We start from the raw sequence: 14,965 nt of genomic DNA, 5'->3' as shown, positions 1-14,965 counted from the left end.
CTCTGTAGCCTTACAACAACACCATTCTTTTACTACATTTTTTAAATGTTTTTATTTTTTGAGAGAGAGCACGTGCAAGCGGAGGAGGGGCAAAGAGACAGGGGACAGAGGATCCCAAGCAGGCTCTGTGCTCACAGCAGTGAGCCTGATGCCGGGCTCGAAACACACAAACTGTGAGATCATGACCTGAGCTGAAGTCGGACGCTCAACTGACTCAGCCACCCAGTCAGTTACTACATTTGGACAACTCTCCTGGTTAAGATCTCAGACTGAGAACTAATAATGCAGCATTTCATAAACTCTTACAATTCCCGTTGTCAATTTCATTGCCCAATTTATATTTTCCTTTGCCACATGTTGTACATGAATTCACTTGAGCACATTTTGTACTCTATTTATAGACTTTGTATAAAATGTAGTCATTAATATATAGTGACAGTAAATAGCTGTATAAAGATGAGTTCATCAGAGAATTATTCTACAATTTTGTAATGCACTGCTTGGAATTGTTCTCTTACTAAGGGTAGAGAAATGTATGAGGTCACCTCTTGTGGACCTGTAGCAATAAGTAATTTTGGAATAATTCGCCACCCCTAATCTTGAGCTATAAAGTAACTGTGGAATGTTATGCAGTAAAACGTAGGGTGAAATTATAGAGGAGAAAATGTCATTTTGGGTCCCTTTCTTTGGCTATTAAAGATGTTTAAAGAAACATTTTAGTTGGTTGCTCTACTATCCCTAAAGTTGCTATTTAGTAATTTGCTATATATCTTTTTTCTAAGCATTTTGACTGAGAATGATTTTTTCTTTTCATTTTATTTACTTATTTATTAAAAAAATTTTTCTAATTATTTATTTTTGAGAGAGAGATAGAGACAGCGTGAGCAGGGGAGGGTCAGAGAGAGAGGGAGTCACAGAATCCAAACACAGGCTCTAGGCTCTGAGCTGTCAACATAGAGCCTGATGTGGGGCTCTAACCCACGAACCATGAAATCATCACCTGACCCGAAGTCAGATGCTTAACTGACTGAGCCACCCAGGCGCCCCTTCTTTTCATTTTAGAGTGATCTAGATAGTCCTGATCTTTCTGGAACTGGAAATGTGATTCATACATCCCAGTTGAAAGTTTACTTGGTACTGCGTGTCATTTTTTTTCTTTTTTTTTTTTTGCTGAAGCCTTGTGTAATGTGCAGGGTTTTTGCCTGCCTCCCTCACTTTACCTGTTCTCACCCTCCCCTTCCTGTTAAGTGTTTAATTTTATGACTCCTTTTCCATTATTTTTTATAGATAATTAGCCCAATATATAAAATAGGCAGAGTCTCAGCTCACCCCTCTCCTCTGCTGCTTTTCTTCCAGTGAATTTCACACACATTTTAAAAGGAACTTTTGGGAAAAAGCTAGGACACGTGACTTACATGGCAAGGTTATACCGTCATTATTTTCTTATGAGTTCTATCTGTCTGACTGCCCTCTTGAACAAATACATCTCCTTGTTCCGCTAATGATGTAACTTGAGCATGAGTTTGCTGCACGAGGCTCCCTTCCTGATCTTGGCCATGTGCTGGCCTCTGGCTAAGCACTTTAGTTTAAATGTCTAGTCTAGCCCCAAAATATTATGTTTGCACATCGCATGTGTCTGTCCATTGCTGACTCTTAGTCCCTAGATACTTGTTTCTCACTCCTTTATGAGACGCTGTAGTACCCTTTCAGTACTCTTTGCCTTTGCTTTGCCTGGTCAGGACTGCCACAGGGTCTTGCTCCTTCCCGTTGAGGCAAAAATGGGGAAGGGCTCCTATCAGGAGCCGAGCTCGGGAAAACGCAGAGCGAGGCCGCTAGCCTGAAAATAGTGTATTCGCTGGTGAGAGGAGACAGATCTGTCGAAGAGAGGATGATGGGGTGAGAAATAAAGCCCTCACAAGTGCCAGCCAAAGGAAGGAAAAGGGGAGAAAGCAAGGTCTGTGGGTACCCAGTTTGCCACTAAGTGTCAGACCTTAGGCTGGTCACTTAAAACCCTCTGGGTCTCAGCTTCTCCATCTGTAAAATGAAGCAGTAGGGCCACGTGATCTCGATAGCCCTCTGGGCACCAGTAGTCGCTGGTTCCGTGGCAGGATTGGCACCGGGCAAAGGGAGACATTGCCAATAACGTAGAGCCAGGAATTGATATTTCCTTTCCTGATGGACTGAAAGGCTAGCGTTTTACCTGCCTGTTCTTTCTTCTAATAAGAACAACAGAGAAAGAAAACCAAGAGCCTGGGTCAGCATAACGGCCGTACCCACGGCGCAGTCTCCCACGGCCCCGCCATTTCAGTGGCCCCCGTAGGCAGCTGTGGCCAAGTGCCCTGGTTTCCTCACCCACATCGGAATTAGCTGAGTCTCGCAGCTCGAGCTGCTGCCCAGCCAGCCCCTCTGCGTGTGCGCGCCAGACAAGTGTCTGACAGTTGGGGCTCCAGCCTGTTGCTCACCAAGGAAATATTTAAAACAGGACATAATTTTCCAAGTCCGTGGACAGGCGGCTCGACGGAGGGGAGAGAACGGGAGAGAGGATAATGTGAGCTGTCTTATCAAAAGCAATAAAAATTTAGATTTCTGTTTATCTCATTTTTCAGCATTTCTTCCCCAGTTGTTATAGCCTTGACTCTTTCTTCTCTTCATGCTATTCGGCTGCTTTTGAAAAGAACTGGAGTCCTGTCAAGGAGTCTGGGCAGGTGCCTTCGGATTACTTTGGGGCCCTGCTCTGGGGGGCCTTCCACTCATCCACACTCGTATTCTTTTCTCTTTTCTTTCCCATTGGTGATACTTACTGCTTTTTTCACCCGAATGCTGTTTCTGTTTACATATGCATTTTTTGAAAATTCAGGTTTGGTGGCAGGAACAATATTGTGTCTTTTGGCCAAAAAGTGTGCATTTTCATAACGTTTTGCTTTAATGGTAATTTGGCAACCAGACTCAAGATTGTAGAGCATTGCACAGTGTGGAAGGAAGCATATTTTGCATGAGTTCAAGATAAGTCTTATGTTCTGCTGGACGTCACCTCTTTTACCAGTCTGATAAGCATATGAGAGATTCATTGATTGCAGTTATTGTTGCTTTTAAAACTACTTTTGAATGATTATTTTTTATCAATTTACAGAAACCTAGTCAAGTGTCTGAACTGCGTCCAGATTGCAGGGCTTGTTAGCATTTTTTGTAATTTCAAATATAGTAAGTATCATTTAAAAAAATTAAATGTTTATTTATTTTTGAGAGACAGAGTACGAGTGGGGAAGGGGCAGAGAGAGAGGGGAGACACAGAAACCGAAACAGGCTCCCGGCTCCAGGCTCTGAGCTGTCAGCACAGAGCTCAATGTGGGACTCGAACTCATAAGCCTTGAGATCATGACTTGAGCCGAAGTCAAGTGCTCAACCGATGGGCGCCCCTAACTGTCATTCTTAAAAATGTATCTGAACTTGAATCCTCTCAATCAGCATAGTTTGTTTTGATATGCAAAACCATTTAGAAGGTCCTTGCTTGTCACTAAGGCTTCTCTCTCCCATGCTTCAGTTGTGGGGAGGTATACTGGAGGGAGAATACTGGAGGGAGGCAGGAAGAAGAGATACATTTAGAAATCATATCCTGTTCGCATTGTTAAGCAGCTGCGCTTTGCATACTCTACCCAGTTATTTTTTCCTGGACTGTCAAGCTTTGCTGGGGGTAGGGTGGGAACGGAGGGGATGGTGAGGGGCAGCCAGAGGCGACTCAGGTGACCCAGTGTTTCTTATACTTCTTTTTCCTCTTCTGCTGTAGTATTGTGCAGACTCGATGTGCTGTTGTGAGGGTAGGTGTCTTGTTTATTTTTTCTGTCAGTGATCCTTTTCTCCTAAAGACTGGCTCTATCTATCTCTGTCTATCCCTTAGGACATTAGTGGATAGGCAGCGATAGCTGTCTCAGGAGCCTGTATTGTGATGTGGTCATGCACAGCTTTTTAGAAAGGTAGGAATCAAAGAAAGGAGTATTGAGGAAATCTAATTTGTGTGCCAGATAATGGAAATGATGCCTTAAATCTACCTCTCTACGTTTTGCTTTGGATAGATTGTTTTGTGAAAGTATTTTTTGCAGGAGAACCTAGGTTTTTCCCCTTGTGCCTATTTAGGGTGACATTTTAAAGAACTGGAGTATAAACTGTCACATCAGGCTCTCGCTGATTGGCATCTGATTATATCTGGTGACAGTCTTGGAGATGAGTTTTAATGAAGTGTCAGTGTAAAGGTCATTAATAAAAAGCACACGAAGAGATACTATACTAGTGATCTTAATACCACCTTTATCATTTCAAATGTGCAGTGTGTATGTTGATGCTCCACAGTGGAAACCAAGTACATAGACATGGAAAAAGTTAGATTCTTTGCTTTACATCAGGATCATGTTGCATGCTTCTAAAGGATGTTTTCAAACATTTTGTTTATAAAGTTACTTTGTAGGGTATTCATACATTAAGAAAAATAAAATTTAGCTTATATATTGTGTTTTGTCTATACACGTGTTTGTGCGTAAACCTGTGGAAAGTCATTTTAATATATATTTTGCTTGGTGTTTTGCAGCTTCTCTCCGTGGACTGTTGCTTGCTAGTTTTTGCATTGTACACATCTTGTGACAGTCTTAGGAACCACTCCTGCTGTTTTCTTGAAGCAAAGAAAATGGGGGGAAATATTTGACTTCCGTTCTTTGAATGGCCGTTGTGTGATTGGGGACCGACTTTTAGTAATGCCTCACATTACATGACGATTTGTAGAGACTGCCTTTAGTTAACAAAGGCCATTAATGCTGAAGTTGAATTAATTATAGTTAAAGACAAAAATTGTAATTCATTCCAATTATAGTAGATTAAGATATTATACTGCTGGATCAACATTTGATCTGTTCCTTTATTTTTAGAAGTCTGCTGAGTTTTGAAATTTAAAACCTTTTAAATAATGTTGAATGAGTAGAGCTCTATAATAGATGTGGATTTATATTTCAGCAAAGGTTTGAGAGCCATATGGCTTGGACGTGAGGTGGGATTTTGTTTCTGAAATTGGAAGGTGATGCATTTTAATATTTTGATTGCATTAGACCTGCTTGGGCATTTGTTAGTTTTGCTAGAACTGCAGGTGACACAGACCAGAGATGTGGATTGGAGTATTTGTGAGAGAGGGTCATCGTCACGATCCTGAAACTTCGCTCACTTTCAGTTCTGCTGCCTTCGGTAAACTTTGTAGTAAAAGCTTCTTTCTTGGATCATATAGCTTTCTGTATTATAGTGTATTTTTGTTAATTTACATTGCTGTCTGGAGTTTCCCAATCCCACAGCACAGTCTTGTGTGACACATTATACGTGAGGTTCCAGTTTACCTTTTGGTTTACAGTCCTTAGAAAGAATGCCTAGGACAACACCTTGATCTGAAGGAATGGGGTGAGAATGAGGGTAAATCGGGGCAGGATCATATCCTCGAAAAGGTAGAGTATGAACTAAATGATGAGTATGGTGTAGAGAAAAAGAAAGGTCATTTGAGGGGCTGTGTAGGAAATCTGCCCGCCATACTCAGCATATCTAACAGTATTACCACCTCTGCTATTAACATTATGTCTGATATTTGATTCAAAAACATGCTAGGAGAGGCCTCAGAGAATTGGGTACATTTGCCTGTAAGCTGTGGTTCTCCACCACTGCCCTTTTTTTGGGAGGGGGTGTTGAGGGATTAAAGGATTTATATCCATTTGTATTTAGTGCCAATACTATTTTGATTAATTTAGGAATCTTGAACACTCTGATTTCCATGGGGTTTTAGGGAGTATTTTGAAAGAAAAGAGAGAAATAAAGTATTAATTAGACCGAAATGACATAATCCTAGCTATGTGAACATATCTTTTAAGGTTTCCAATTGTGGAAGTCTACAGAGATGACAAGAGCTGATATTTGTGACTCATAAAGGGCAAAAAAGAAGGGTAGAAGAAGATACTGAAAATGCAGTTAGATGAAATTAGTGGAGAAATTTTGAAGAGAGATTAAGATAAAGTGGGTAAATCAAAGTACGAATGGTGAAATAATTGGTAGGATGGACAGTCATTGTTTTTTCCTTATTGTGATTTTAACCAATAGGAGACGCTTGTACTTTGTTGAAAATATTTATAACATTTTCATGAAAATATTATAGTAAGTCTGTGGGACCTTTGCTATTATTATTTGGGGTTCAACTTTTGTTTAATGTATATAGAAAAGGATGAATTTGAGGTGTGTCTGTTTCCTCCTAATTATTTTATTATTATGAAGTTATATGTGAAATATCCAAAATGAATATTTTCAACTGGGATTTCATTAGCTTATCCGATATCTAAAGCAGTTTCCATTTGGGAAGTCAGTATGTGGTGGAAAACTGTACACCATAAATGTATATGTTCTTAAAGCTTTCTTAGTTTGGGATTTTAAAACCTTATACTGAAGTAGAGAGAAAAGCAGAATGAATCCCCTGTTCCCATCACACATATTTAATGATTAGGACCGTCTATCATTCTTAAAACTATACAGTTTGAACTGTTTGTTAATTGAAATAAACTTGAACCCCTCTTTATTCTTGTTTTTCTGAAAAAAATTAAAATTGAATGTTAAGCAAGACTCAACATAGGCTTGCAAGATGCTTACATTGTGTTTAAGACAAAATATTTAGGAGTGATTGATCTCCATCAGTCTTCATGTTGTTTTTTCTCAGCACAGCATTTCTAAATCAGGAAGTTTGTTCTCCGTTATTGTCAGGTGTTTTGCTTACTAATTCCAGGCTCTCCTACTTGAAATCTGACCTGTCCTTAGAAAGGGAACAAGCCCAAGGACAGCAGCTCATGTGTGCAGGACACAGGGAGACAGCTGTGTGAGACACGCCCCTCAGGGGAAGCGGGGTTCATCTTCTGTACTTAATAATTTTGTCTTATGTGCAGGTAGATTTGGATGAACTGTGAAAAGCCACTTTGTAAGTTGCTAAGGGGAGAGACCAACTTCTAAGAGACTCCCTTCAGAGCTAGCTGCTCAGTTGTGGGATGTAATGGCGTACCTATTAAGGAAGAGCCATCCATTGGTGACAGCAGATGTCCTGATAACTTAGGACATCGGTCAGAGCAGTTTAATATTTTCGACCTCAGGGAATGAGGAGGGCTCCTCGGTTTTTTTATTTGACTGAAGTCAGGTACGAAAGAAGCGTATTTTCCAATGCTAGAGTCTATAGCAAAAAAAAAAAAAAAATCCATTATTCATGTTGGAAATTATTCTGTAACAAGCAGACTAATACGTATAACAAACAATGATTAATGGCATTTTAATAAACAACACCAAGTGTAGACCTAAATCTTGTTACTTGAAAGCTGAGTTTTCTTGTTGTTTAATTAGATGAATAAGGCATGAAGAAGTAAATTCATTACATTGAATAACGCCAGCATTTTTTGGTTATGTAACTTTAATTGCTTAACTTCTCTCTGATCCAGAAGGTTCCATAGAAATGTATATGACTTCATAAAATATTTTGGCAGTCTTTAAAAATGTTTCTGCTATGGGGTGACTGTTAGCCAGACAGAATGGGAAAGTGATACGCTAATTAAATTATCTTATCCCATAACTAAACTACCATTTCTTTTCTCCAAGGGTTATAGTTAATTCTTTCTATCATTAGGAAACATCTAAGTTATAGATCCTCGTAACATCTCAGTGATCAGATTCTCATATATTTAAGCTTTCCAAAAGCAGATAGAAGATGTGACTTCTACAAGAGAATGCCACTATGAAGCTTAATTAGCCAGTGTTTGAACAAAACATAAATGTAACCCTGCAAGACAAAAGATAATGGAATACGTGTTAATTTCATTAATATTTATAGAAGATTTTATTATGAACTTAATGCAACATCAGTGTAAATATTGTTGGTAATGTTTTCTGTGCTTTTAGATACCTTACACTTAGAATCAAAGTATAATTTTATTTGGCTTTTTATTATTTAACATTCAGTACATTGTCAATAAAAGCACTGGTGATTTTATTCTGGTGTTTAAAAGTTAAAAAACAAATTGACTACCTTTCCATTTGTCACATGACATAATTTAAAAGCCAGCCGTGTCCAGTGTGAAAGATGTAATATTGGCCCACTTACTCTGTACGGGAGTATCTCCCCGATAGCAAACAACTACTTCTTCTAATTTGGAAGAACACCGTGGACAGAAGATCTTCATTCAGGAATTGGCCTATCAGAACCCGACCCTGTTTTTGCGGAGCCGCTAGGCCTTTGGGTCTGGATCTGGAACCCCAGGCCCCCTCTGATAAATGCCTTCCCCCCATTCCTCCCTCGGGTGTATGGGGGGGTGCTCACCTCCAGCCTCCCGCCCTGTTTCTGCCTAACTGCCCTCCTGCCTTAAGCCTCTGCCCGTTACTGCGTGTGGCTTTGCACAGCTGACCCAGAGGAGCATCCGGGCTGCTCAAGGAGAGATGAAAGAGGCAAAAAAAAAGTCTGTTGCTAGACTTACACATGCTTCCAAATGGCACAAATATGTGGGATTCCAGTGGAGACAGAATTAGGAGGTTTTATTTTAGAATCGGAATTTTTAAGTTGGAACAGACTTTGGAGATTATTTAGGCTGATCCCCTCCTCAAGCCCCCACCCCCCATTTTATTTTTTCTAGTAAAAGCATTAAAGTTTGATAACTGTGTAAGGTTTGAATAAATGTCTGAAGTTTTTATTATTTCCAGCCGTAGGTTTTGGCATGCTGGTCCTTCCTTAATTGCTTTGTTTTAGAACGACATAGAAATACAGTTTTTAAATATTTTCCCACATCATAAGTACGCTGTATATTCAGGGGGAGGTAATCATATTTGCTAGATTTTTTTTTAAATGTTATATTTTTATCCCTATCATTTGTATTTGTCCTTGCTGGTTGCTGTGTGTTAGGGATGCATGTTGTAATCAGTGTATTCGTGTAAATAATTCTCACACTGGGCATGCACCTCTTTACTTTTGTGAGGGTAAAGGTGATTTTAATCGTTTTAAAGATTGTTGGGAAAATCCGGTGGACTGGTCCTGTTAAAAACTGAAACGTTATTTGCTGCAGGTCACCCTCCCAGAACAAAAGTGAAATGCTGGCAGCTGGCGGCCGTGCGAGCTGAGGCTTGCCCGGGCTGGGCGTTAAAGGTGTTGCAGCGCTCAGAGGGCGGCCGGAGCGCGTAGGGGGACTGCCCTGTGCTCCATGGCAACCAGACGCGGCCCCAGCAGTCATGCTATTGTAGGACTTCTTATTTTCTTAATCTGGAGTTTTGGAAGGATATGCTGTTTACCGATTAATAATGGGAGACTGGCAGGAATAAGTAATTACTGAGATTTTGTCGTGTGTGTGCTCTGTGTGTGTGTGTGTTATGTAAGTACATCTCTGAGGTCACACTTAGTTTTGGTATCCTGTTTGGTGAGAAAGGCGCACAATTTGAGCACTCACCCTATTGGTTACTTGAAACAATCCATCTACGAGAGACCAAGAAAAGGGCAAATAAATGAACTTTCTAGCAGTAATCTGATGCTCTTACCAGCCTCGTTTGTGGCACCAGATCTGAAAGGATACATTTATATAAACCAAGAGTAGGTTTCCTATAGGGGAAAACCGTTTGTCATTTACTCTTAACAAGGTAAGTCCCCATGGACAAACCTTTCTTGTAAAACTATTCCCTTTGGATTTATCTTCACCTTCAATAAAAAAGGAGATATGATAAACAAAGGTATGATGAAATAATAGTTAGCTCTTGCATTTTTGCCTAGAAGTTCCTCATTCTTAGTCTTTAGGAGTTTTTTAAAATTTAATGCTGTTGTTTCATCTGAATTGAGAGACTCAGAGTACAGGGCATTAAATTGAATTTGCTTTCTGTTAAATGAAGAAAAGGGGTTTGTTTGTTTATTTGTTTGGGAGGGGCTGGGGGAGATTCAGATCATTTCCTTTTAGAATTAACTATGTTCCTGATCTGCTGATGAACCTCCTGACTGGAACAGAAAATACAAATATTGAGAGTGATATTCGTATGAAGAGAGAGTGCTAGATTCTTGGAAGTCTTCAACTGAGATTTGAATACAGAGATTCAGTTACTGCAGTAACTAAATGCTAGGGTGCTGTGTTTGTTGGATATAAAGAGAAAGAATCCAAAACATGGAATACATTCTTAATATCTTATGAATTTATAATCTGGATAAAATTTTTACTTAACATGTTTCTAAGTATGGATTAATAAAACTTCTTTATAAAAAGAAGATACTTTGGGTGTTTTCTAATAGCCCCGAGTTTTAGGTTTCTTCAGAATCCTTTCGGGTTCCTTATTGCCTACTCGTCAGAATCATGTAGGAAGTACATATTGAGTGCTGTGAGACAACCATAGTGCTGTTAGGAAGCTTACAGTCTAGTGGACGTTTTCACCTTGTATTTCACCACTTGGCCCCGTAGCTTCTCTTTTCTGGCCAGCCAGGCATGTGGTGTTGTGTAATTGTTTAAGAGCTTGGACTTGAGAATGAACAGTCCTGGGTTTGAATTTCAGCTCTGCTACTGGTTATTAGTTTACCCTTAGGCAGATTCCTTAAGCTCTGTGAAAAAGGGTTAAATATAACCTACCTTAAAAGATTGTTTCAATGATTACATCACAGGACACAGGCAAACGGCACGGTGTCTGACGTTCAGTGCTATGTCCATGGTGATTGCTGCTACTGCCCCGTGGTCACTTGAAGTCTGCCTTGTCATTTCTCTGTACCATAGTTCTCATCCATTAATGTACTTAGGATATGTTTCCCACCCTAGTTAAATTCATCTTTCCTAAATTAGAGTGGTTCCTAACTTGATGAGTTTACTTCTGATGAATGTCTTACCAACGCTGGCACTGATGGGGAATTGTAAATACTTGATCTTTCCAAATTGTTTGTAAGCTTCTTGAGGGCAGAAGACTGCACAGTGGTTTCCTTAGCTCCGCACAAAACCCAATGCCCTTTCCTAGAAGTAATCGAAGAGTAATTATTAAACCTCAGATTATCTTCATCTCTAATCAAATGATAGAAACCAGATTTAATGGAGCACCTGGGTGGCTTATTTGGTTAAGTGTCACACTCATGATTTCCTCTCACATCATGATCTCAGAGTTTCTTGAGTCTGAGTCCTGTGTCTGTGCTGACAGTGTGGAGCCTGCTTGGAATTCTCCCTGTCTCTTTTCCCCTTTCCTGCTCACACTCTCTCTGTCTCTCTCAAAATTAATAAATAAACTAAAAAAACCCCCCAGATTTAACCATTTTAAAATTTTGTCTAGCTTTGATTTTATAATGACCATTAGAGAAATGCATTTTTTTAAATTCCAAATGGATTTGTTTACGTCTTCCTTTTTTTTAAAACAAGTTTATTTATTTTGAGAGAGAGAGTTCGTGGGAGGGGCAGAGAGAGTGGGGAGAGAGAGAATCCCAAGGAGGCTTTGCATGTCAGCCTGGAGCCTGATACAGGGCTCGATCTCACCAACGACGAGATCATGACCTGAGCCGAAATCGAGTTTGACGCCTAACCGACGGAGCCACCCAGGCACCTTTGTTTACCTCTTATTTTTAAAAAATGGATTTAATGTCATAAATTCATGAATTTTGTATATTTCTTCATATACAGCATCATACATCATACGGTAGTTTTGGGCTGGCCTTAAGTTTCTTTCCCTCTTACCATTTCAGATGACATTTTGTGAACTGACTCTGTAGGTATAAATAGATTTCATATTTGTATGTGCATGTGTGCATATTCACACGTATGTATGAACGTGTGCATGAAATTTTAGACTTGCCTGGGATTTTCCTTAGGGTCTGATAAAACTAATTTCTTAGTTTCAAAAGTTGTTAAGTGACTTTTTAGGATCTAGTAACTTCTTCCTATTTTCTGGTAGTGTCAGAGTATGGGAATTCCTAATGCTCCTTATTACGGGAGAAATATGGGGGGCACTTGGAGAACTTTTCTTTTTGGGGGGAGGCTGCTTTGAATACCCCAAACCTTTTGAGTTTCTTCTTTTATTACCAATCCTCACTGTGCCTGCTGGGATGTCAAAAGTGCGGAGACAGGATGTGAGTTCTGAGCTTACCCCAAGGCAGCTGGTGGCATCAGAACAGAATTACTGTGGTGGTTAGGCCTGTGTTTGCATTTGATACTCCACTGAAGGTGGCGCTGCTGTAAGGTAGGGTTCTTTGCTTCGATGTCGACTGCATAGACTTCCCTGGAAAATCTTTGTTTTTACGTATGAACTGTCATCTCCAGATCCCTTCAGCTCAGCTCTCTTCTTAACCTGTGTATTTTCATGGACTCTGTCTCCGGTTGATGAGACCCTCTCTTCAGACTCCAGGGGCTTCCTTCAGTTCCTAAAATCAGTGCTGGTGTGCAAGCTCATTTCCACTTCGTGTATTCGTCCACTTATTTATTGAGCAACGCTGGCGCATACAGCGTGGGCCAGGCAGTGAGCCGGTGTGAGGAGGCAGCAGTGCACAGAACCGGTCAGGCCCCTGCCCTTGAGGGGCTTGCATTCACAGGACTGGGGACGGGGGCTTGGGGGCACGAATGAGTTTTGTAATAGATGGCTGTAAATGCTATAGAGGAAAAGAAAGGAAGGAAGAGGAGAAATAGGGTAGGTGATGAGGGGGTTGCAATTTCAAACAGGAAGATTTAGGAAGACCTGATAGAGAAGGTGACATCTGAGCAAAATCTGACACAAGTAGATTTTGTGTATTTCTTCCAAATGTGGGTTTATAGATATAGTGCCGCCCTAATTAATGCCAGCCTGCCTTCTATACTGAAGAGTCCTAGTTGCTTCTCTTTGCCCTTGCATAGTACTTTTCTTTCTGCCTTCCTCTTTTTTTTTGCCTTTTATTATTTTTACATGCTTTGCCCTGAATATATAGCCTTTTCACTTATACATCATTTCGAGATATATTTGATGGACCTGGTTTTCTAGAAGGAAACAAGCAGAGTAGGAGACTCTTTCAAAAACTGCTTTGAGTTTGGTTTAATTTTTCTCTTGAGGAGGGAGCGGATGTTAAATCATTCGGACCCACCCTCCCTGCTTCCACGTGGGAGCCTTCTGAAACACCCGTAACAAAATACATCCTAACACATTGGATGGGGCGCCTGGGCGGCTCAGTCAGTTAAACGTCCAACTTCAGCTCAGGTCATGGTCTCGCGGTCCTTGAGTTCGAGCCCCATGTCGGGCTCTGTGCTGACAGCTCAGAGCCTGGAGCCTACTTCGGACTCTGTGTCTCCCTCTCTCTCTGCCCCTCTTCTGCTCACACTCTGCCTCTCTCTGTCTCAAAAATAAATAAAAATTAAAAAAATTAAAAAAAAACATTGGAAGGAATCAGTATGTAAAATAGTAAAAGTGAAAATCATAGTTGATAGGCAAGTAGAAGTTAGATAGCTGGATGGCACTTCTGTTGGTTATGTTCTTGGTGTGCCTGTGCGGGTAATTTACACCGGAGAAAGGCTGTGCGGATGATGGCTTCTGTGATCAGATGCTCTTCTGTGTCCCAGATGTGAAACCAGAATGTCACATTTGTGTAGCAGCGCTTTCTGTCATTATCTAGTCATCTTTAATCATGGATTTATGAATTGAATTTATTTGTAAAATTTGGTATATGCAGAAAGACATAAATGAGAGGTTATTTAGATAAATAAAAGTTACTAATGGAAGCAAGTTGTCTAGAATTCTGTTATTTTGACAAATAGATTGTCATACTGATATTTTTAGAATGAGATTTTCAGTGTACTAATGTCAAAATCATATTTTCCATTTCAGTTCAGTGTCACATATTCAGCATTATGTGCCTGTCATCCATTATGAAATGTACAGTTTGACAGTATTTGAGGCTATTGTACTGTATTGGAATACTTCAAAGAATGGTACAAAATATATAATAATATAATACATAATATAATGGTATTTTAACATTTTTAAGTTAAGGAAGTAGAAATTGCTGTGGAATATTAAACAAACAAACAAACACTACCTTTCTCTTTTTGAACGTCTATAATTATATACATAATATTTACTTCTAATCCTAGTTTCCATCCTTAAAGGCTGGTTAAATGATTATACTTGCAGATATACCCGGGTATTCAGGTCTGAAGGGAGTTCGATGTGCCCACCCTGTAGCAACCTGTAGGCCAGACTTTGTGGAACTTGAGTGCCTGGTATTTCTACCACTAAAAATATAAATAAATAAAAAGTTAAAGAAGCTAAATTTAGTATTACCATTTGTCTGTACTGCCACCATGTTTACGAAAAAATATGTGAGCTATAAAGGATTTTGAAGAGCAAGTCTACCCTCTTATCCACCGCACCCCTCCCCAATTTTTTTGTTTAGGAAACATGTAAACCTATGTAAAAAAAGAACAGTTTGATGAATGAAATGAATTCCTGTTACCCATTAGTCTGCTTTACTAGTTAACAGCTCATGGTTAATTTTGTCTCAGCTGTACCTGCCTCTTCACTTCCCTCCTCCCGATTACTGTTTCCCTCACTTTGTACCCTTGGAAAGAGACCGGGTGCCGAAGGGGACTGAGGCTTAGTGCTCAGATTGCCAGTCTGCTGCTCTGCTCTGCCGTGCTGTGTCACCCCCTCCTGCCTCCTGTCCCGTGGATGGAGGGACAGACGGATGAGCAAATAGTCACGAAGAGAATAAAGGTTACTTTCCAGACAACTGTCGCTTAAAATTCTAAAAAGTGACCTTTCATATTTAGGGTCTCCTATTTTGAGTTGGAATTAAATCTAAAGCTTCCAAATTGAGTACAGACTCCACAAGGGCAGTTTGCTAATGTTCTGTGAGAGAGGAACATTTATCTCTTTATTAAGATGGTTTGTTTCTTTTTAGGTTTTCTTAGATTTTTTGTGTATTTGCTTTCACAAAAAATTATGAAATAGGTACCTTGGCTGTTTTTGA

Source organism: Crocuta crocuta, unplaced genomic scaffold, assembly GCF_008692635.1.
Source record: "Crocuta crocuta isolate KB4526 unplaced genomic scaffold, BGI_CrCroc_1.0 scaffold41, whole genome shotgun sequence".
Taxonomy (NCBI): Eukaryota; Metazoa; Chordata; class Mammalia; order Carnivora; family Hyaenidae; genus Crocuta; species Crocuta crocuta.
Note: the sequence above shows the minus strand (reverse complement) of the source record.